The sequence below is a fragment of the Macrobrachium rosenbergii genome, chromosome 36 (assembly GCF_040412425.1).
Source record: "Macrobrachium rosenbergii isolate ZJJX-2024 chromosome 36, ASM4041242v1, whole genome shotgun sequence".
Classification (NCBI taxonomy): Eukaryota; Metazoa; Arthropoda; class Malacostraca; order Decapoda; family Palaemonidae; genus Macrobrachium; species Macrobrachium rosenbergii.
Window position 1 is genome coordinate 2,274,160 of NC_089776.1, and position 23,319 is coordinate 2,297,478.

A 23,319-nucleotide genomic window follows, 5' to 3' on the forward strand; every position below is an offset into this window, starting at 1 on the left:
TTTGTGTACTTGTTTATCCCATATTATAAAATTCAGCTCCAGTGGCTTTTTTCACACTGTAATATTTCATTCTGAGATTCAAGTACCGCGTTCTCTCTCTTTCTCTCTCTCTCTCTCTACACTTTTCACTCTCTCTCTCTACTCCTTTTACTATCCCTCTCTCTCTCTCTCTCTGAAAGCGATGAGGCAGGGGTAGGGGTGTGGGCAGATTTGGTGTCTGTGTGTGTTTGTGTGGGGGGTGGGCGGGGGGAGGGGGCTCCAGACAACCAATACGTACCCCCAGCGAAGCAAATTTGAAACATAGGCCTAAAGGACATCTCAATATACATCGACGTATGAGACAATACTGATATTATTATGGACATGAAATTGAGGTCACGTTCAAGACTGTACCCAATTATAACGTTTAATAATATGGATGGGACAGGCGAAGTGAGAGAGAGAGAGAGAGAGAGAGAGAGAGAGAGAGAGAGAGAGAGAGAGAGAGAGAGAGAGAGCACAAACTCCATCGTCTCAACGCGACAGACGAGTGAGAGCGTAGCATCAAAGGGCATTTATCTTTACAATTTCAATGAATCTTCGACCTAATATGCATTTGTTTGTCACCAGAATCATATAGCATCTTATTCCCCAATGATTCCAAGTCGCTCATTCCAGTGGTGTATTCCCGGGAATTTCGACCAAGAGTGATTATCAGACTAGGCTTATATAGTATATACTATCTTTCTTGCTCCAACGGTAGGACAGTTGGGTCTACCCCAATCTTCATGTAATATACCTTTTTTCTCTGCTTCGTTTTCAATATACTTTTTACAGCATCCTACGTCCTCTTCCCCCTCCTCCCCCCCATCGTGCTATATAACACAGCTAAGAGAGAAATGGAGTTTGATTTTCAAACAGAAAAAAAATAGTTTAAGTCATTATCCTTTGTTTCTTAAGATGATTTTTCATCTTTCTGTCGAGGGAAGCAATGAGGCGGGGGTAGGGGTATGGGTGGCAGAGAGAGAGAGAGAGAGATGAGGAGAAAGATGAAGGACCGAAAACGGATTAAAGGAAGAAGGGAACTCTGATGAAGGAAGGAAAAGGGATAATTCGGAAAGATCAAGTAAATTCAGGCATACTATGTAGGCATTGGACGATTTAACTACTTTTTTAGCCTCTCTCTCTCTCTTTCTCTCTCTCTCTCTCTCTTCTCTCTCTCTCTCTCTCTCTCTCTCTGAGGGGGTGTAGGAGTAGTGTTGGATTTGGTATTGGTGTTGTTGGGGGGTGGGGGGGGGCGGGCACCAGACAACCAATACGTCCCCCCGAGGAAGCAAATGAAACATAGACCTAAAGGCGGACGTAGACGTGACATCTCAATATACATCGACGTCTAAGACAATACTGAGATTATGACGGACACAAAATTGAGGTCACGTCTGAGACTATACAGACGAAGAGAGAGAGAGAGAAGAGAGAGAGAGAGAGAGAGAGGGGAGAGAGAGAGAGATAAATGACGCTAACAGACGAATCATATGAACAGAAACCAAAGTACTAGTAATTGCAGCTTCACTCAACTTGGGTTAGCATTGAGGCACTGTGGTATGGGTAGGGGTGGGAGTAGAGTGTGGGTATAGAGTGATGGTATGTGTGTGGGGATGTGGGTATGGTTGTGGGTATAGTAGGGGGGTGTGGGACTGGGGGTGGGGGTATGGGGGTGTGTGCATGGAAGTGGGGGTAAGGGTATGGGGGAGTGGGGGTGTGGGTATAGGTGTGGGCAGGGGTTCCACACGACGAGCTATATGAAGGGAGACCCTCATCCTGAAACATAGGCCTATACACGAATCCGGTGAAGAGAAGTTTAATGTCTACAAAAAATAACTCTTCTACGCTTCATTCATCACTTGTACAATTAACGGTCCTGGGAGAGAGAGAGAGAGAGAGAGAGAGAGAGAAATAGTCCCTCCCTGCGCACCAGAAATATCAGCCTATAACTACAGCTACAAAACATACGAGCATCGGAATAAGAATCGAATTCCATTACAGAGTCGACGTCTGTGCTTCGAAAAAGGATTCAATACTAAACGCGACCAAGACATTGCGATGCTTATTATCACAACTGAGCAACTTTGAGCCAAAATGTACGATCTTGAACGCGTCCCTCCGACATTTCTTCTCAAGCGTTATATAGTTCCTTTTTCTGTCTTTGTCTTTCTGTCCCGTTCTCATGGCTGCTGGAGTTTGTCATGCATTTTATGCGCCATACATTTTGCACATTTTATACATTAATAATTACGTTGTAAAGCAAAACTCTCTCCCCTCCCACCCCCTTCACCAAACAGCTTCCTAAATGGCCGCGTCAGTCGTCTTGCACTTACAGACGAGATGACGAAAAATGAATTATATGAATTGCTGTTAACTTATAAGATAGCCTACAGAAAAGATCGTAATACGTATATCACACATTTTATATATACGCATTGTACATCAATTATGTTGTAAAATAACGATACGAATATACAGTTAACTCATAAAATGCAGGGAAGATCGTAAATGGCAATGAATGAACGTTTGCGGCAGATACATTCTAAAATATGTAAAAAAATTGTGAGCTAATGACTACACAAGTAGGCCTAAGTGATACACATTGCTGTGAATTATACTCAACACTTTCTTCGTCTGAATATATATGTGTGTGTGTGTTGTGTGGGTATGGGCATATGGGAGTTGGTATCGGTGACGATTTATTTAACGTCTATAAAATATCTCATCTTCGCTTTGTTTATTACTTGTACAGCTGACGTCCTGAGAGAGCGTGAGAGAGAGAGAGAGAGAGAGAGAGAGAATTATTTGGATCATAACATTTTAATATTAATGAACTACAAAACGAGAGACTGGTTTCAATACGTCCAACATAATGGTGTCTGCCTGTGTGTGTGTGTGTGTAGGCAAGTGTATTCCTAGTGTATGTGTGTGTGTAAACCAGTGCATTCCTAGTGTGTGTATGTAGACCAATGTATTCCTAGGTGTTGGGGGTGTCGGTTGGGCGGGAGGTGGGGCGGGAAGCTTTAAAGAACGATTCCAAATTCAAATGACTTCAGACCATCTTGGAGCAACCGGTTCTTTCGTTCAGATTGCTGGGTTGGCTTTGACTTCGTCTTCAGATGTAGTCTACTAACCGCAGCACCGAGGCAATCCTCATTTTTTATAGTATTAGCACTAAGATTAAGTGCAAGTAACTTTATTCCCCATCACTTGCACTTACAACGAGTGCCAGGATGACTACTTCGGTTAAGTTGAAGTTAGGGTCGAAGCCTTGCGCACGAACACAGTTGTCACGTGCGCAGGGTTTCACAGGGAAAAAAAGCAGACTGAATTAACGTCATTATTAATAATAATAATAATAATAATAATAAAAGCTTTTTTTTTTAATAAAAGAAAAAAAGACGTAAATTGCAATTTTATACGCAATCGTACAATGTTTATCAAGCTATTTACTTTCTCTCTCTCTCTCTCTAACTCTCTTTCTCTCTCTAACTCTCTCTCTCTCTCTCTCTCTCTCTCTCTCCCTCCTGCCATTTCGTAGTGCTGCCAAAACCAAGACTTCATTATTATTATTATTATTATTATTATTATTATTATTATTATTATTATTGTTCAGAAGATGAAGAACCCTATTCATAATGACCAAGAAGCCCCCCACAGAAGGGGCCACTGACTTGAAATCGAAGCTTCCAAAGAATATGAAGGTGTTCATGAGAAAGAAGTAACTCTTAGAAGGTAATAGAAAATACAGAAAAGAAAATAAATGAATAAATAAACAGATAAATATCATTGAATTGAATTGGCGAGATATGGAATTGAGGCCAGAGGCCAAGCACTGGGACCTATGAGGTCATTCAGCGCTGAAACGGAAATTGACAGTAAAAGGTTTGAAAGGTTAGGTAACAGCACTATGAATCATGTGTTAGGAGAAAGAGGGTTGAGGAAAGTAAGATGGAAGAAAGAGAATATGAAAGGAGGTACAGTAAAAGGGTGGATAAAAAAAGTAAATGATCAAAATACAATGAGAATTACTTTAGGGTAGTAATGAGGATTCCACATACTTGTCAAAGAGAGTAAAATTCAATATACTTTATCCCATTGAAAATAGTTATTGAAAAAACCAGTATTGAATTAGTCCGATAATTGTTTATTTTAGGAAAATGTCTGACCATTCATTTCATTATAGAAAGATTCAACATACAATAAGATTTTTATACATAAAATGTATACTTCGGAAGGAGTTAATATCGTAATACATTATAGGAGAATACATATATACCATTGGTTCTCAATTTGGGGGGCGCCAGCGATTTCCAAGGGGGTCACGAGCCCCCCCAGGGAGAAAAGTTGAAAATCCTCTAATTATATTCGTTATTCTCTTAAACAAGACTCGCTAAGAAGAAGCAGTGTCAAGATCTCACTAATTCGTTCCCAAAAGAATGAAAAACACCTTTTTTTAATGTTCCTTTAAATCTGGGGTGGGGGGAATTTACTGGGGGGTGGTAATAAAAAGGTTAAGAACCACTGATATATAGGCCTACTCTGCAGCAGTGCTGTAATCAGATAAATAAACACAGCAAAACCGTACGGTAGAATAGTTTTACACTTATCAGGAATCAAATTTCAAGTAGACAAAATGATATACAGTCAGTTCTAATAAAACATTTATTTTAAGATTTTGGCTAAATTTTGTCATTGTTTAGCGCGCGCCATGAAACGGTAGAGGCGGGTGTCTGGTGGAGAGAGAGAGAGAGAGAGAGGATCCTCCTTCCCTCGTCCTTCTCTCTCTCTCTCTGTGACTTGCTTTTACATTCAAGTTAAAAAGGTTAGAGCTTAATAATGCACGCCATTAAAAAGAGGAGTTTAGGGAGGTTAGTGTTGGAGAGAAAGAGAGGAAGATGGAGATTGGCGGGAGGGGTGGAGGGAGCCGGGGGTGTCCCAGCTTGAGCAGCTTCAGGCTTCAGCTGCTTCACAGTCAGCGTCAGTGTATCTTTAGACTTCGTGCAATTGTGTGGACCTTGTGTGTTGGCTCAAGGCCGGGATATAGGATCTTCTCTTGACCCCTGGAGGAGGATACCTGCCTGGGGTAAAGTGTCAAGTGACTTTATTGTTTCATCATATATGTATATATATACATACACCTTGTATGTATATTTATGCATGCGCACTGCACATTGTTGTGAGGACGCTCGAATGTGTTCGTTCTCAGGGTTAACTGGCAACCACGTGGTTAATTAATCCTGAAAGTGTAGCACCTTTTTGGATTAGGATCAGATAGGTGCCTTCTCCTCCTTCGGCAGGATCGATAGGATTGGAGGCATGTTTATTATGCGGGGTTTCTTTTCTTGCCCGGAAGAATCATTTTATTCTGTATACACACACATATATAGGCTGTGTATATATATATATATATATATATATATATATATATATATATATATATATATGCCTTGGGCATGAAATCTTTCTATTTGCTTTTTGAATGTGCAATATGTGGGCATTATTGCTCTGAATGTTTCTGTACTGACCCAGTAGAGGAGGGGTGTGCAACCTTTTTTCCCAAAGGGCCACTACAGTAGTCACGACTCTGTTGGTATGGAGGGCCACATAACCTTACAATTTCATGTTATTTACTACGATCGGAGACATATTATGTGAGATTATAATGATAAAGATAGATAATTAGTTTGTTACTGATTTTATTTAAATTGGGATCACAAAAATAAGAATTGTCCGAAACAAAAACATTTTCCTCACTATAAGTGAGCAAATGAAAGGCTACCCTACCTTATTATTATAATGTACAAACATAAATAATTACTTATTATTGGTTAACTGGGATCATTAACATAAGAATTATCCGGTTTTCCTCTGAAATCTTGCGTTTTTTTACTTGTAGAAGCCATTATTAGTACAATAAGATCTTTCCTGCTGAGGGCCGCACTGTAGCTTATTTATTTTTAGGAGAAAGGGCCGCAATGAAAGCCTTTGAGGGCCGCAGGTTGCACAGGGCTGCAGTACAGGCAACAAACATACAGAAAATGCCACATTTGAGTGGGTATTTCAGCCTTTATGCCCAAACTTCAAGTTATATAGACCCTCTATACCCGCCCCCAACACACACACACACACACACACACACTCACTCAGACTAATCGCCTCCCTCTCTCCCCCCGACGCCACCTCATGGCTTCCTCCAAGGTTCAGAACTTCAAACTCACCAGAATGACTATTTTTTTTCTTTTTTTTTATTGTCATTTATGATAATATGTCTTGTTATCGCGTCTATTTTAGTATTAGAATGATTTTCCGAAGCATTTTGTAGAATATTTTACATTGAGAGAAGGGGTGGCCGTCTTTCTTACGTTGAAGTTTCTTTTGTAATGACCACTTGTATGTTCGGTATTCCAAGTATATATAATATCTATTCTTTTTATGTTATTGTCTAAGGGGTGATTTTCATGTAGTCACGTGCACATACATACACATACATACATACACACATACATACATATACGATCGTAATTCTCAGTCATAAACATTTCCTGTCATAATTTGAATCCTTCAAAGTTTTCGTCAAATCAGTCGACTTCGAGAGAGAGAGAGAGAGAGAGAGAGAGAGAGAGAGAGAGAGAGAGAGAGAGAGAGATTCATCTACCCACCCGCCTTAGATTCTCCCGAGAATGTGTCCCATAGGTGTTCATATTCAAATTACGACATAGGAAATGTTTATGACTGCGAATACGACCTATATATGTATGTATATATGTGTATGTGTGCAGCATGTGTGTATAACATATGTTGTATGTGTATCATTTCAGTTTCTAGCCTTTTTTCCTCCAGATTTTAATATTTTCGTCCTGAAATTCAAGTACCGTGAATCTCTCTCTCTCTCTCTCTCTCTCTCTCTCTCTCTCTCTCTCTCTCTCTCAAGGTCAAAGTCATGGAATGTATTGTGTTCGTTGTACAGTATAAGGAATATCAATGAGCAAAGCTATTTTTCACGTTTATAAAACATTGATATGAAAAGCCATTATTATTCTCCAAAGAACGGGGTCTGTTTAAACGCCCTCATACTCTGGTCAATTTCCTAGGGGTTAGCCTTGCCTCTCTGTTCCTTTCCCTCTGTTCTTGTGTTGTGTGTGTGTATTCATATCAGACGTGACGATATTTCTAGGTATATTTCACCGTTAGTTACGTACGAGACGTCATTCTCATGCGGGGATGGTTGTAGTTTACTTAGGCCGATAAAATCATGTAGCCTACTTGCCTCGTAGACGCTTCTGTCATTATTATTCATTTGGTGAATAACGATAATAATTATGACTGAATACTGAATAAATATTGTACCTTTTGTAGACGTTCAGCCAGACTCTTGTTTCCGCATTTGTTTTCGCTGTGAGGCTTTTTATTTCATTCTGAATGACATACTTAAGTGGCCACTTCAGGCTTTAGGCCTAAAGTTTGGCCCCTACACACCCTCAAACTAATCCCCTCCCCCCACCTCTCTCTCTCTCTCTCTCTCTCTCTCTCTCTCTCTCTCTCTCTAACACCACCTCATGTTCATATCCATCAGAATAGCCACATTTTTTTTTTTTTTTGGTCATTTATGATAATGCTTATCGTTATCGTGTCCTTTTTAAAATTTCCAAAGCATTATTGTTGTTCTATAGATATATATATATATATATATATATATATATATATATATTCTGCTATGAGCTATAGTTATCTAGAAATGAATCTGTGACTTTTCTTCTCGCTGCCTACGACAGAGTCTACTTTCTTGAACTGAACCTTCAGAAAACCAAAGGTTTTTTCTAGAATAATGTCTATTTGCGGACAACCCCCCATCCCCACCACCACCCCCACCTCCCTTCCTAACAATCTACCCCACCCCCACCCTGAGAACCTGGCTGGATATTCATATTCATAATTTAATTTCCATGTATATCATCCGACCGTCTTTCTGACTTTATCCTTGTACATAGTCTAAGCTCCGTTTGTAATGACGGACGTCTCGTATCTGCGTCATTTCAAGTATAAATGTTCTACTTGTTTATATTATTTTATAACACGTGCTTCATGTGGTCACACACGTGCGTACGTACATACATGCACATGCATACGCGCATACATACATATTACATACACGCAATCGCTAGGGACTTTTTTTCTTAATTTTCAAGATTTTTACAATATATACTCAACAATAATACCGTCTCTATCTCTCTCTCTCTTGTTCATCGGCCTCCCCCCCCTTAGATCCCCCCCAGGTATCCTTCACCATTCCCACCCCCACCCCCTCCCACCTTTTGCTCTTACCATAAGTTTTTTTTGTAACTTTTTTTTTACACTTTATCGCCTCTATTTTCACATTAGGGTAGTGTTGCCATCAGACGTTCTGTCTTTATGCAGGTCGAGAGAGAGAGGGAGGGTGGGGGGAAGAGAGAGAGGGGGAGAAGAGAGAGAGAGACAGGAATTGAGACAGGAAACAAGACTAAAAAATTCCTTGTCTATGACGTTCTCTCTCTCTCTCTCTCTCTCTCTCTCTCTCTCTCTCTCTCTCTCTCTCAGGCAATGTATTATTACTTTCCATCTTTATAATTTCCAGGACTGTCAATGTACAGAAAAGTATTAATTAATTAGTCAATTATTATTAATTAATATTAATTAATGAAAAAATCTTATCATAATAATTTCGTCCTCCTGAGAAATAGATTTAAACATTCGGAACTCAATTCTCACGCTTTAATTGCTGAACTATAATGATCATTATTATTCATCAGATGAATAATAATAAGTAAATTAACGTATTGTTATAATATACATCCTGCGAAAATCGTCAAAACAATAAGAACGATTCGTTTTATCTGTATCAAAGAGTAATCGCCTTTATTTCCCTTGCTGTAAGATCGACAGTCGCCGTTTTCTGTTTGAATTCGCTGGCCGTTATGACTCTCTCTCTCTCTCTCTCTCTCTCTCTCTCTCTCTCTCTCTCTCTCTCTCTCTCTCTCTCTGAATCCAGGAGACGACGATTGATTTGACGAACACTTCGAAGGATTCAAGTTACGACAGAGGAAGTGTTTGTGACAGAGGAGAATACGGTCGCGTGTTTGTGTGTGTGTGTACGTATGTATGTGACTATGTGAAATAACATTACAGAGCAGCAAACAGTAGGATTAAGCCTAAGAAGGCTCAAAATGCCCCCTCCCACTTACACGATTCATATGCCACGTATTAATGAGAAGCAAACAGTCTTTTTGTGGAGAGGGAAAAATGGAGGTTTATTGATAGATTTCCATCTCTCTCTCTCTCTCTCTCTCTCTCTCTCTCTCTCTCTCTCTCTCTCTCTCTCTCTGATTTCCAATCCATTGCACTTCTCCGGTACATTTCTATTTCACTTCACTACACTTCGCTTTTCCACTTGACCACGCTTCAGTTTTTTCACTTCACTTTCTTAACTTCACTTCACCACACTTCACTTTCTCTACTTCACCACACTTCACTTTCTCCACTTCTTTTCACCACACTTCACTTTCTCTACTTCACCACTTCACTTTTTCCACTTCAACGCACTTCACTTTCTCCACTTCACTTCACCACACATCACTTTCTCTACATCACACTTCATTTTCTCCATATACCCATACTTTTCACTTCTTCACCACACTTCACTTTTTCCACTTCACCTTCACTTTCTCTACTTCACCATTACACTTTTCCACTTCACCGCTGCTTCACTTTATCGCCTCTATTTTCACATTAGGGTAGTGTTGCCATCAGACGTTCTGTCTTTATGCAGGTCGAGAGAGAGAGGGGGGTGGGTGAAGAGAGAGGGGGGGAAGAGAGAGAGAGAGGGCGGAGAGAGAGAGAGAGAGACAGGAATTGAGACAGAAAACAAGACTAAAAAATTCCTTGTCTATGACGTTCTCTCTCTCTCTCTCTCTCTCTCTCTCTCTCTCTCTCTCTCTCTCAGGCAATGTATTATTACTTTCCATCTTTATAATTTCCAGGACTGTCAATGTACAGAAAAGTATTAATTAATTAGTCAATTATTATTAATTAATATTAATTAATGAAAAAATCTTATCATAATAATTTCGTCCTCCTGAGAAATAGATTTAAACATTCGGAACTCAATTCTCCACGCTTCGGTGTGCACCAGACCTATAATGATCATTATTATTCATCAGATGAATAATAATAAGTAAATTAACGTATTGTTATAATATACATCCTGCGAAAATCGTCAAAACAATAAGAACGATTCGTTTTATCTGTATCAAAGAGTAATCGCCTTTATTTCACTTGCTGTAAGATCGACAGTCGCCGTTTTCTGTTTGGATTCGCTGGCCGTTATGACTCTCTCTCTCTCTCTCTCTCTCTCTCTCTCTCTCTCTCTCTCTCTCTCTCTCTCTCTCTCTCTCTGAATCCAAGAGACTACGATTGATTTGATGAGAACTTCGAAGGATTCAAGTTACGACAGAGGAAGTGTTTGTGACAGAGGAGAATACGGTCGCGTGTTTGTGTGTGTGTGTGTGTACGTATGTATGTGACTATGCGAAATAACATTACAGAGCTTAAACAAACAGTAAGGATGAAGAGCCTAGAGGCTCAAATGCCCACTCACTTACACATTCACTTATGCCCGCATTATTAATAAGGAAACAAACAGTCTTTTGTGGAGAGGGGGAAAAATATGGAGGTTTATTGATAGATTTCCATCTCTCTCTCTCTCTCTCTCTCTCTCTCTCTCTCTCTCTCTCTCTCTCTCTCTCTCTCTCTCTCTCTGATTTCCAATCCATTGCACTTCTCCGGTACAATTCTATTTCACTTCACTACACTTCGCTTTTCCACTTGACCACGCTTCAGTTTTTTCACTTCACTTTCTTAACTTCACTTCACCACACTTCACTTTCTCTACTTCACCACACTTCATTTTCTCCACTTCTTTTCACCACACTTCACTTTCTCTACTTCACCACTTCACTTTTTCCACTTCAACGCACTTCACTTTCTCCACTTCACTTCACCACACATCACTTTCTCTACATCACACTTCATTTTCTCCACTTCACTTCACCACACTTCACTTTTTCCACTTCACTTCACCACACTTCACTTTTTCCACTTCACTTCACTTTCTCTACTTCACCATTACACTTTTTCCACTTCACCATGCTTCACTTTCTCTACTTCACCACACTTCACTTCACGTTTCCACTTCATTTCACCACACTTCACTATGCTTCACTTTCTCTGTTTCACCACACTTCACTTTTTCCACTTCACTTTCCACTTCACTTTCACTTCACCACACTTTCTACTTCACCACTTCACTTCACCACACTTCACTTTTTTTCACTTCACCACTTCACTTTTTCCACTTCACTTCACCACACTTCACTTTCTACTTCACCACTTCACTGTTTCCACTTCACTTTCTCCACTTCACCACACTTCACTTTTTCACTTCACTTCGCCACACTTCACTTTCTCCACTTCGACACACTTTACTATTTCCACTTCACACTTCACTGAACTTCACTTTTACCACTTCACTTTTTCCTCTTCACCAAACTTCACTTTCTCTGCTTCACCACACTTCACTTTTTCCACTTCACTTTTACTTTCTCTGATTTACTATTTCAATTTATACGATTTTATATCAGTATTAAAAAATAAAATCAATTACGTCATTCACTTATGACATTTTATACAGTTTTGAGTTTTTCATTTATAATATTTTAATTAAAATAAAACGAATGAGTAATAAATCCGTAATATAACTCATTAAATTAGCTTACAAAAGCGTCAGTGTAAATGAGAGAGAGAGTCGATTACACTGTTATAAATACGTTATACACTGTCGATTACATTGTTATAAATACGTTCTAAAAACTTGCGTGTACATGAAGTTGCTTCCTGGTATACACATACGTTCTAAAAACGAGAGAGAGAACCTCCTGGATACAGTGGCTCAAGAATTTAATTGGAAAACGGTTACACTATCGACCTTATTGTCACCTGAAATAAAGGCGAGAATTCTCCGTTATAAACCTTACGAGCCGTTAGCGATTTTTTCTCTATACTTTTACGACTTTTTATTTTTACAATATTTATACTTTTACGACTTTTTATTACAATAATTTATATAAATTTTGATGATTTACATTTCAATGTGTGTTACTTACGTTGACATTTACGAATATATATATTAATAATCTTTAATATGGTAGGTGTAGAAAAAGGTTGTTAGTACCTAGGCCCATTCGTGAGTCAGGGATTAACGGAATTGCTGTTTTGACACTCTCTCTCTCTCTCTCTCTCTCTCTCTCTCTCTCTCTCTCTCTCTCTCTCTCTCTCTCTCTCTCTCTCTCACGCTTTAGTAAGTTTAAGTAGCTTTATTGTGGCTTTACTATTCCAAGTTCGTTTTAGACCGAGTCGTAGATATACCTTTGCTATCATTTCTACGAAAAGCTTTATATGGGAATGTTTACTCTATTTTATATTTATTTATTTATATATTTATTCTTTATACCCACAAAGGTCGCTGGCATAAGGCCACCACCTACAGCTACTTCTACAGGATCATCAGAATCTATAAGGGAGGAAGCATATAAAAAATGGATGCTAAAATAGGCCTAGGTTTTCTGGAAGGATTCAAGTTACTGCGTAGGAAAATATATATGAGACTGAGAGTTTGAACAGACACACACAGACACAAGTTATGCAGACAGATGACGGGCACACGGACAAACAGACAGACTTTTCAAGATATGACATATAGGCCTATGATAGTACGAAGCTTTTCACCTGAAAATATATATATATGATTTTATTCATTGTAAGTTTATGTGAATTCCTTTTACATTTTTATATTTTTATTTGGTTTTATTTAAGTTGGTTTCTGTGTCTGTCTGTCTGTCTGTCTGTCTGTCTGTCTGTCTGTCTGTCTGTCTGTCTGTCTGTCTGTCTGTCTGTAAGTCTTGTAACTCAGTCCTCGACCTGTAACCTTCTCGTCCCCTTTCCTCTTCCTCCCCTCCTCCTCCCGGAGCACACTGTCGAGTGTTAATTGAGCTGTGTCCTTCCCCTCCCTCTTCCCTCACTCCCCCCCTCCTCCTTCACTCTTCCATCTCCCTCCCTCTTCCCCTCCTCCTTCTGGAGCACACGATCAAGCGTTACTTTGGATGTGTCCTCCCCTCCCCTTCTCTCTTTCATCCCCCTCCCCTTCCCTCCGATCAAGTGTTAATTAGCTGTGTCCTCCCCTTCCCCTCTCTCTTCCCCCTCCCCCTTCTGGAGCATACGATCAAGTGTTAATTTTGCTTTTCCTCCCCTCCCTTCCCCTCTTCCATCCCACTTCCCCTTCACCCTCCCCCTTCTGGAGCACTAAAATGTTAATTCACCTGTGTCCTCCCCCTCCCTCCTGCCCCCTTGCGGAGCATACGATCATATGTTAATTTAGCTTTTCCTCCCCTTCCCCCTTCCATCCCCTCCCCCTTACCTCTTCCTTCCCCTTCCCCTTATCTCTTCCTTCCCCCTTCCACCTCCCCTTCGTCCCCCTCCCAGCGGGTACGGTCAAGTGTTAATTTAGCTGTGTTCTCTCCCTCCCCTTCCCTCTTCCCTCGCCCCCTTCCTCCTCCCCCTTCCGGAGCACACGATCAAGTGTTAATTTAGTTGCGTCCTCGCCCTCCATTTCCCTCCCCTTCCTTCCCTCTTCCATCGCCTTCCACTTCCCCCTTCCCTCCCCTGCCACCTTCCTCTTCCCTCCTTCCTCTCCTTCCTTCCCTCTCCCTTCCTCCTCATCTTCCCTCTTCCCTCTCCCTTCCCCTCATCATCCCACTTCCCTCTCCCTTCCCCTCCTCTTCCCTCTTCCATCTCCCTTTCCCTCTCCTTTCCCTTTCCCTTCCCTTCCCTCTTCCCTCCTTCCCACTCTTCCCCCTCTCCTCCTCCCTCCTTCCCCTTCCTCCCCTCCCCATAAACGGAAATCAATTTCGTTAACTACAATCACAAATCGGTTACAATTTCTGTCAAAACTAAAAAGTATAGAATAAAAGCTAAAAAAGAATAATAAAAAAATCAAACATGCTTTTATTAAAACGCATTAAAAAGTAAAAAATGATTTTTTGAAACACACCAAGATTTTCTTACAATTAATCTTGTCTACAAAAATAAGAGCGTGGGTTCCAAACACGGAAGGAAAGGCTACAAGAAAAGAAATAGTTTTTTATTTTTTGTAGCATTTCCTTCCATGTTCAGAACCCATGCTTCTTTTAGTAGACAGGATTCATTAATAGAAAAATCCTGGTGTCTCCAAATCGTTTTTACACAGTGCGTTCAATAAAGCATGTTTAATTTTTTTCATTTTTTTATTATTTAGTGAAAACTTCCATGCAATGTATAAGATATCAGAAACGAATGACATAATTACTTGATACAGCAAAAACGTCTCTTCCTCCATATGGACAGAGAGAGAGAGAGAGAGAGAGAGAGAGACCAAAACTCAGCAGAGCTACAGACACACAGACAGACATAGACAGCGCACGTGAACAGAAATACAAGACAGAAGAGGCAGACATGACAGGGATATATTTGTAAACTTGAACTTTCATATGTTTTATGTCCAACAGAGCAGTTTAAATCCCTGAATTCCTTTAAATTAATTTTAAACTTTCGCGTTCATCTCCCCAGCAAATTCGTCCGATATTTAGAGTTACCAAAACACCCAGAGCAGAAAGCCTTAAAATTCGTTTTATTTTTCAATAAAATCGACATTTTTTCCCACAAACTATTATTAAATATCATATTTATATAAATATCTTTCAATAATAATAACGTGAAGTGTATTATTGATTTTTAAATGCCCTCGACAATAGTCCTTTTATGAGAATGCCCAGCAGACGAGGCACAGGGCAGACGAATTTGAGAAAAGAATTAGAAAAGAGAAAGCGTCAAATAAAAATACATTGATGAGGTGAGGAAATTATTAAATTTATAGTTATAACTTTTTGAATTTTAATATGAAAACTTTGGTATGTTTAGATTTAATTTAGGTTAAAATAAAGGTTTTATCTTTGAATTGTTATATATTAAAAGCATTCGAGTTATGTGATCTGTAAAGTTGCTATTAGTTATTTTGTTTATAATTATCTAGCTAATTCCTATAGCTTTAACTAAATAGCATTTATAGCCAGTGAGTTATGATTTATGTAATAATTCAAATAATTAATTGAACAGAGTTTAATTTGATGAAGCACTCTTTAAATCAGAGATAATATTCTACATAATTACTAGATATTGCCAGCTACAAGTAATACCATTATTTCGCATAAATTTATTAAATAATATGTCCTGACTCATTTATTTACATTAAGATATGAATAATTACACATTTAATATCGATTCACTCTAAACTGAGTACGACTTTGTATATATGACGAATTCTTATAAGTTTAGTTCCGTTTCCTTGCAAATGATGTCATGATAATATTTTACAAGACGACTTTACAAAATATGCCTAAGAATATTCAATTTGAGGTCAAAATTATCTTTATTTTTGCTTAATACTTATGAATACGTCATTTAATTCAATAAATGTCTGTGCATTGCCTGTTTATAGAGTGACAGAATAATACGTCATCATGCTTTACTTTAAAATCTGTGTCAAGTTCCAAAGTTCACCTGACTCTCTGTTTTACCAGACTTCCATAGAAAACATCTTTTAGATTTCTAGGTTTTGATCAAAATATATCATTAATGGTGATTTTTTTATATGAATCAATATATTATTGTAGTATTCTTCTTATATATCATTACATGAATAAATATAGATATTTATATATCAAAATATTTAAGCTTAGACAGTAGTTATACACTAAACGAAGCCTTAAGTTTGACAATTGCTTAGCAATGTTTTGAAAATTATTAATTTTGTAATTTTAGCGAGGATAACAATCATCTTTTGAGACCATTAAACAGAAAGATTCATCAATCTATGTCTTATATTAAAATCATTGAAATTCGTTGAAATAATAACGTAAATCGAAGGTGAATGTTTACGTAAACAAAAAAAGTTGCCAGTTACGTAATAGGTTGGATTTTATTTTTGTCCTTTGGTACTTAATTCCCAATAGCTGTCCATAGGGCGCAGATGTGAATTTCCTAAAAACGACGAGCCTAAAATTATTACGCAAGATATATTTTAAAATGTATGATAAATATGACTTTAAATATGAATTTGAAATATTATATGAATTAAATAAAAGTTTGTATTGAAGATAATTCGATTATATTCAATCTTTACGTTATGGTGTCATTAATTTTTGGAAGCACATGAATTTTAAATATACAATGAATATGACATTAGATATGAATTTTTAATGTGATAATTAATAAATTGAAGGTTTCATTGGAAATAATTCGATTATATTACATTATATTAAAAAATGATATATTTTTTATGTATTTATTTTAGGCGCGTAATTCACTCCCCCCCTAATGTAAACAATCCCCCTCGGACGTAAGCTCTCACTCAAGCGTTCTCGTTATTTACGGTAAATATCAGCTTATTTTAAACTTTATTCGTTTACGATCTATTGTTTCCTTCTGTAAGCAGATCTTTCTTTACATATATACGCTTTATCTCAGTCGCACCTAACAATTGACGAATAAAAATACGGGTATGAAGAGGTTCTCCCTTGATGTCGGCATGTTCGGCGGTTATTCCTTCCCTTTTATTTATACCGGTCTTAAGTGTCACCGTTACATTAATAAATCGTGACACTTAACCAAGTGTCGAGAAGAAGCAACATCGGTAAGTGCCGTAGCACTCGTAAAGTGTCGGGTAGACTTACCACCAGCAGGGTGCTCCCTTCACATTGGCCTCATAAGTTACTAACCCCTGGAGTGTCAAAGTTGCCTTCTGGCGTACCATAAGGGACCCTAAACTGGGGCCTGTAGCATAAGGTACTTCAGGCATAAGCTGAGACACTGTGTTCTGGGGTGCCTTGGTTAGGGACCTGGAAGTTACGGGTACCCTAGGCTGGGCCCTGTAAGTTAAGGTACCCTAGGCTGGGTCATGTACCTTAGGGTACCCAAGGCTGGGCCCTGTATCCAAGGGTATCGTAGGCTGGGGCCTGTATCCAAGGGTACTGATGGCTGGGGTCTGTACCATAGGGTGTTCTAGACTAGGGTCTGTACCACAGGATATCCTAGCTTAGGGTCTGTACCATAGGGTACCCTAGACTAGGGTCTGTACCATAGGGTACCCTAGACTAGGGTCTGTACGAGAGGCTTGCTGATTGGGTATTAGGCCAATGTTATTGTAGGCTGCTATATATGTGTCCTTGTTTTTATTCACCACATCAAGACTACTCTATAAATCTCAATGTCGTAGTATAGGTTGGGTTTGAATTCATGGCGCCATTACTGGTAGTTGCTAGTATTAGTTATATTTCTGTCCATTATGTAGAAAATGGAATGCAAAGGCCTAGAGGACAGGTAACCCAGTGCCCTAAGCTTCCATAGACTGAAAAGAAAAAGGCAGTAAGGGTGATGGAGGTCTGAGCAGCAAAGGAATGGTGGAAATTTATAGTTTACTAATGAAGAGAATTGGTTTAATGTTTAGGTATAAAAATTTGGTGAATATTTTCATTGTTAATGAGTTTAGTATCAATTTGTGTGCATAAAATTAACAATTGAATCACTTTTACAGATCTGTAATTGTTTACCTGGCACACACACTGCAATCAACCAGTGCTATGGCCGACTGCAGTTTGGAACAAAGGCTAACAAGTGTTGGACCATCTGTCAACCCACGGAAGATTTTCACTTGTATGTGTAAATGGTGAGTGGCTCTTCTCTGCCCATGAGGGTGGTTCAAAATTATCTTGAGTATCCAAATCATATTGTAATAATGCTGTGATGTTGTGCTAACGACTTTAGTACTTTCCCTGACACCTTACTTCGTGTCCTTTTTACTAGGAATACCCTGTAGGGGAGTATTGGCGTCAATGCACCTCATGAGGTGCACTGTAGGCATTGCTTAAGGTTCTTTGCAGCATCCCTTTGGCCCCTAGCTGCAACGCCTTCATTCCTTTTACTGTACCTCCATTCATTTTCTCTCTTTTCCATCTTTCTTGCCACCCTCTCCTAACAGTTGATTCATAGTGCAACTGCTCTTCAAAACTGAGCTGTATCAGAGAATTTTGCTGTGAGATTGTAGCTCCTGAACTGCATTGGAGATTCGTGATTACTACATTTGTAGTGAGTCAGTCAGTTCTACATTATCATAGGACATTTTTGATTTGCAGAATAGTTATAGTGAATTGGAGACAGGCCTGTATTATTTGTGGACCACCTGTGATGTGCCTACATTGTTTCTGTAGTACCTTTCCACATTGTTACTGAATCAATCTTACTGCACAGGGCACTTGTATTGACATGAGAGATAGGCTAAGATTATTAATGGATGACCTTTGACCTTTTGAATTCAGTACTGAAGGACCACATTTTATTTCAGGATGAAACTAATGCAATTTAGATGTCCCATTTTGACTTGAAGTTTGCTGGACTGCAATTTAAGGTAAGTCTTAGAAATTGTAGCCTTTCCTGTGATATATGTCAGGTAATTTCAATAGAAAATCTTAAGTTAGCAGTTATATAGGCTCTCTTTTTTTTATGCATGTAAACTCTTAAATTAACATTCGAAAAATGGCTCTACTGTGTTAAATATAGACATTTAATTTCTTGTCTTTTAAAAGTGCAAGGTTTGGAATATGGTCAGCTGCAATCTTCATAAATCATAACCTCTTAAGGAATGACTTTGGAGTACTTAGGAGTGTATTTGCTGTTATTTTGTACAATCTTAAGAAGCCTCTTAAGTTCAGTGATTTACCTTTGAAATATAAATTTTTATGGAAAGTAATAATAGTGTGTTGAAAAGATATTCAGTGGGTAATGATGGCATACTCTGGAAGTTTATAAACCTCTCTTACATTTTAGAGAGCAGTGCCTTGAAATGATGTCATGAGGATCTGATTAAAGATTTTCCTTTCCAGGGTGAGCACCTAGGAAGTACTCTTGCTACAAAAAGAACTAAATGTCAGGCTGCTTAGCGCTTCTGATACTTGAGTGGACCAAGATGACCCATTATCACCTGGAGCCACATCCTGTAATGGTAAGGCCTAAATAAAAATAGAACTGTCCTACTGAATTTGGTGTAAACGTCAGACCAGTTAAAGACTGCGTTTGCTTAACTGGATAACGTTGAATCTGGTACAGTTAGGAGCACTTTTGCTTGCCATGAACAATAGGTCAGATTTGATAAGAGCTAGTTATGGGACTTTTAGAAGTATCTGAAAACTGATGATATTCTGCACTAGTAGTTAGTCTGTAGTAAAGCTTGGTGGTAGAACTTATATTTCTAAGAATTCTGTGGAGAACTAAATACAAACTAAAATGTTAAATAATGTCAGTGGAAAAGGCGGCAATGTTAGATATTTTTGGTACAGGAAAGATTACACTTGCTGCACCCTCAAGAAAAACTTTGTTGGGTTTTGTAGACGAGAATGTGGTCTACAAAACTAAGAGTTTGTAGTTCTCTGTTCTGACCAGTATTCAGGATATTTGTATAATTTGTAATAATTTGGTATATTCCAGATGTGACATACTAATTACTGTAGGGTTTTACTTTATGTAGGTGTGAAAGTTCCTTGTACTGTGCGGTGAAACCTCGATAATGGCTAAATTTCTCTTGTGGAATTTAATGTTGATTGAACTAGTTTCATGGTATATTATTATAATCAGAGTTCAATCTGAATTCATTGGATGGAACTGTTCAGTTTATATGACAATCATGCCAGTTTTAGTGTGATGAAATAGGCGTATGATTTTTACTTTAATTTACTCTGTTTTCAATTCTGGTAATGCCCTGTAAAGAAGTGTGCCATCTGTGCACCTCATGGCACACTGTAGGCATTACTAATGGTTGTTTGCAATATTCCTTTGACCCCTACCCACCACTTTTTAGCCTTTACTTCCTGCCATGCCCACCCGTCTTTACCATCGTACTGTCCAGCCACTCCAACTCCCTCTTTAGAAAACCCCGTGTTTGGCCTCTTAGCCAAATTTATATAAATCAGTCACATCAACATGGGCATTTTGGAGAAATACTAGCCCGGGTTTAATCTGATCACTTCTTGTTCATTTCTTGAATATCAACGAGAGTAGAAGAATTAGGATACAGTAATGATGGTGCCTGCGTATAGATCACAAGTCTTATAATAAGTTCTTTGAGTTTCAAAGATTGCAAGATTAATGTAGTTATTAGAGAGAATAAATTTGTCCATGGCTAAGAGTGTCACAACAACAGTTTGATTCTTTGTGTAGTCTTCAAGAGGAATGTAAAATGATTACTGGGAATCTGTTCTTGATATGAAAAGCCATTTCATATTGGAAGTTTGTGAAGGAGGCTTCTTGAATCTTGAAACAAGCTTAAGCCACCTGTTGTGTAGAAATCTTAGGACACTATCAGATTAGGACACTTTTAAAGGGTCACTTCCAGAAAGCCAAAGGTGTAAGTGATTGTTAGGGACACTTATAATCTAAATAGGACAGTTTAAGTTGTGAGGTACAAAAGTATTTCTGTACAGTGCCTTGAACTGATGTTACCAGGATCTGATTTAGCGTTTTCCTTTCAGGCTGAGCACTTTGGGAATGACACTCACTTTGGAGGAAAAGAAGAGTTACAATTCCTGTGCGTTTTAGACTTGATGGGGCTGACCCCTGAGGAGCCCTGTACGTTTTATACTAGCGGCCAAGAAGACCCATTTATCATCTGGATCCACATCCTTTAATGGTAAGGCCTAAATGAAACTAGAATTCTTCTGCTTTAGTGTAAATGTGAGACTAGTGCCTTTGATTAGTTATCTGCATAAAATTGGAAACACAGGTACAGTTAGGAACAACTTTGTTTGCCGGTAACTCCATTAACTGTAAATTGTGCATGTTGAACAATAGGTTTTATGAAAGAAGTCAGGTTTGGACTTTGAAAAGCGAAAGGTTGATATTCTGCACAAGTGGTTAGTCTTTAGTCAAGTGTACCTGTAAATCTTTTGGTTATGAATTCTGTCAGGACAAGTATGGAGAACTAAATGCTATCTGAAATGTTAAATAGTGTCAGTGGGAAAAGCAGAATTTATTAGATACTGTTGTACAGTGGAGATGGTTTCATTAGGGCCACCCAGAGAAATGTCATCAGGTATTTTAGAGGAGGATGTGGGCTACAAAACTAAGAGAGCGCAGTTCTCTCAGGATATTCTTCGTACAGTTTTTATATGAATTTGATCCATATTCAGGAGTGTTGTATAAGTAGGCTTTGTACTTGCGTGTAGATGTGAGAATCCTAGTATGGTGTAGCAAAATGCTTGTGACCGCATTGCAAGGCTAATTTTCTCTTGCAAAATTTAATGTTAAATAAGCTTGTTTCCTGTTAACGCATCAAGGTTCAGCAGACTTCTATATCCATCAACCAATCAACCACGTTACCATTATTTTTCGATACGCCACCATTTCAAATGTGGGGGTTAATTAAGCGTAGAGCACAGGATAGTTGAGGTTAGGAATTGTGAGGAACTGTTGTCAGTTGCAAGATATCTAGAGAATATTCAACAGGCTTTGTTACTTATCAGAAAGCCAGGCTCCCAAAGTGTGTTAAATGTAGGTACTACCGAAATGGAAGGTTCATTTTAGCAATCAAGTTGCCCAGAAACACTTTCAAAATACTAATAGTGAAATTGAGTATAATTATGGAAAGCCCATCTTTCAAGTTACGGTAATTATCTGTATGTTATATGAAAATCCTTTCCAGATTTAATGTGATGTATGTCTTGTCTTAAATCATTTTGATGTCTGTTGAACATCCAATAGGTATACAGTAAACCCCCCGTATTCGCGTTCTCATGGTTCGCGGGTTTCTCTGTGGAACATATCTAGCCATCATTCGCGGAAAATTCGCCCATTTGCGGTATTTTTCACTGAGAAATATTCACTAATTACTGTATTTTCATATAATTTTCATGAATAAACGCGCTTTTTGTGATAAAACTATTAAAATACTCGGGTATAAGCATTTTTACAGGGTTTTTCTTGGTTTAAGCTACCAAAATGGGCAGTTCTAAGTGTTTTTAGAGAGGTTTTAAGCATTCACGGATTTGACCTATTCGCGGGGGTGTGTGGGACACATCCCCCGCGAATACGGGGGGTTCACTGTATTAGTTTGGGCATAATAGATATTTAGGGGTACCCACTGTGCAGTCCAGCAGATGACCAACTGGCAGAAGGAGAAATTCTGGACATTTCAATATTGAAAGCCTCCACAGGAAGGTGTTCTGAATTTTGAGAAAATTGCAAGTTCTACAGAAGCTCCTCCATTGACTCCGGCAAGTTAAAACTATATGGTGGGCTCCGCCACAACCCAAAATACATCAACCATATACGTATGGTTAGAATACAGTGCTTATTTAGAGTTAATGTTGCAGTGTGCAAGTTCACAGATTCAGAATGCCAATGGGTGAGGGTCTTAGGGGGTAGTAAAATTTGCAAACACTGTAGTACTGCTAAAATGGCTGGTATACCCTGGACAGTTCATATCCTCAAACTCAGGGAAAAAATCTTTGACTGTGCCAACTGTGACTTCTCCACAAGAAATGAACACTGGGCTTTCTGTGTCCCTTACCACATGTCAATATGAGTGTGTATAGGCATCTTCATAGCATTGGTAATCGTAATCTCCAATGCCTTGTTCTGCTTGTGTCAGGTAGACCTTGACTTTCCTGCTTTTCAAAGTTGAGTTATATCAGAGAATTTTGCTGTGAGATTGTAGCTCCTGAACTGCATTGTAGATCCGTGATTACTGCATTTGTAGTGAATCAGTCAGGACTACATTATCATAGGACAATTTTGATTTGCAGAATAGTTATAGTGAATTGGAGACAGGCTTGTATTATTTGTGGACCACCTGTGATGTGCCTACATTGTTTCTGTAGTACCTTTCCACATTGTTACTGAATCAGTCTTAATGCAGGACATGACATGGGAGATGAAGCTAAGATTATTAAAGACAACCTTTGATATTGCAAATTCAATGAAGGACCACATTTTATTTCAGGGTGAAACTAATGCAATGAAGACCCATTTTGACTTGAAGTTTGCTGGACTGAAATGCAGAGGAAAAATTTTTGAGAATCTCCATCTGACATGAGGTTTGCTGGATTTCAATTTCAGGTAAGTCTT

At 38.6% G+C, this 23,319-nt stretch overlaps 1 long non-coding RNA gene across 2 annotated transcripts; it reads left to right on the forward strand.

The window, feature by feature from the left end:
- The first annotated feature begins 4,971 nt into the window (after window positions 1-4,971).
- On the forward strand, window positions 4,972-23,319 carry LOC136856553 (uncharacterized). Of its 2 annotated transcripts, none has more exons than XR_010858394.1 (6): window positions 4,972-5,110; window positions 17,741-17,872; window positions 18,548-18,610; window positions 19,086-19,204; window positions 20,727-20,884; window positions 23,195-23,319. It is a non-coding gene; the product is annotated as an uncharacterized lncRNA (long non-coding RNA). The 2 variants fall into 2 exon arrangements; XR_010858395.1 differs by lacking the exon at window positions 4,972-5,110 and adding an exon at window positions 16,502-16,580.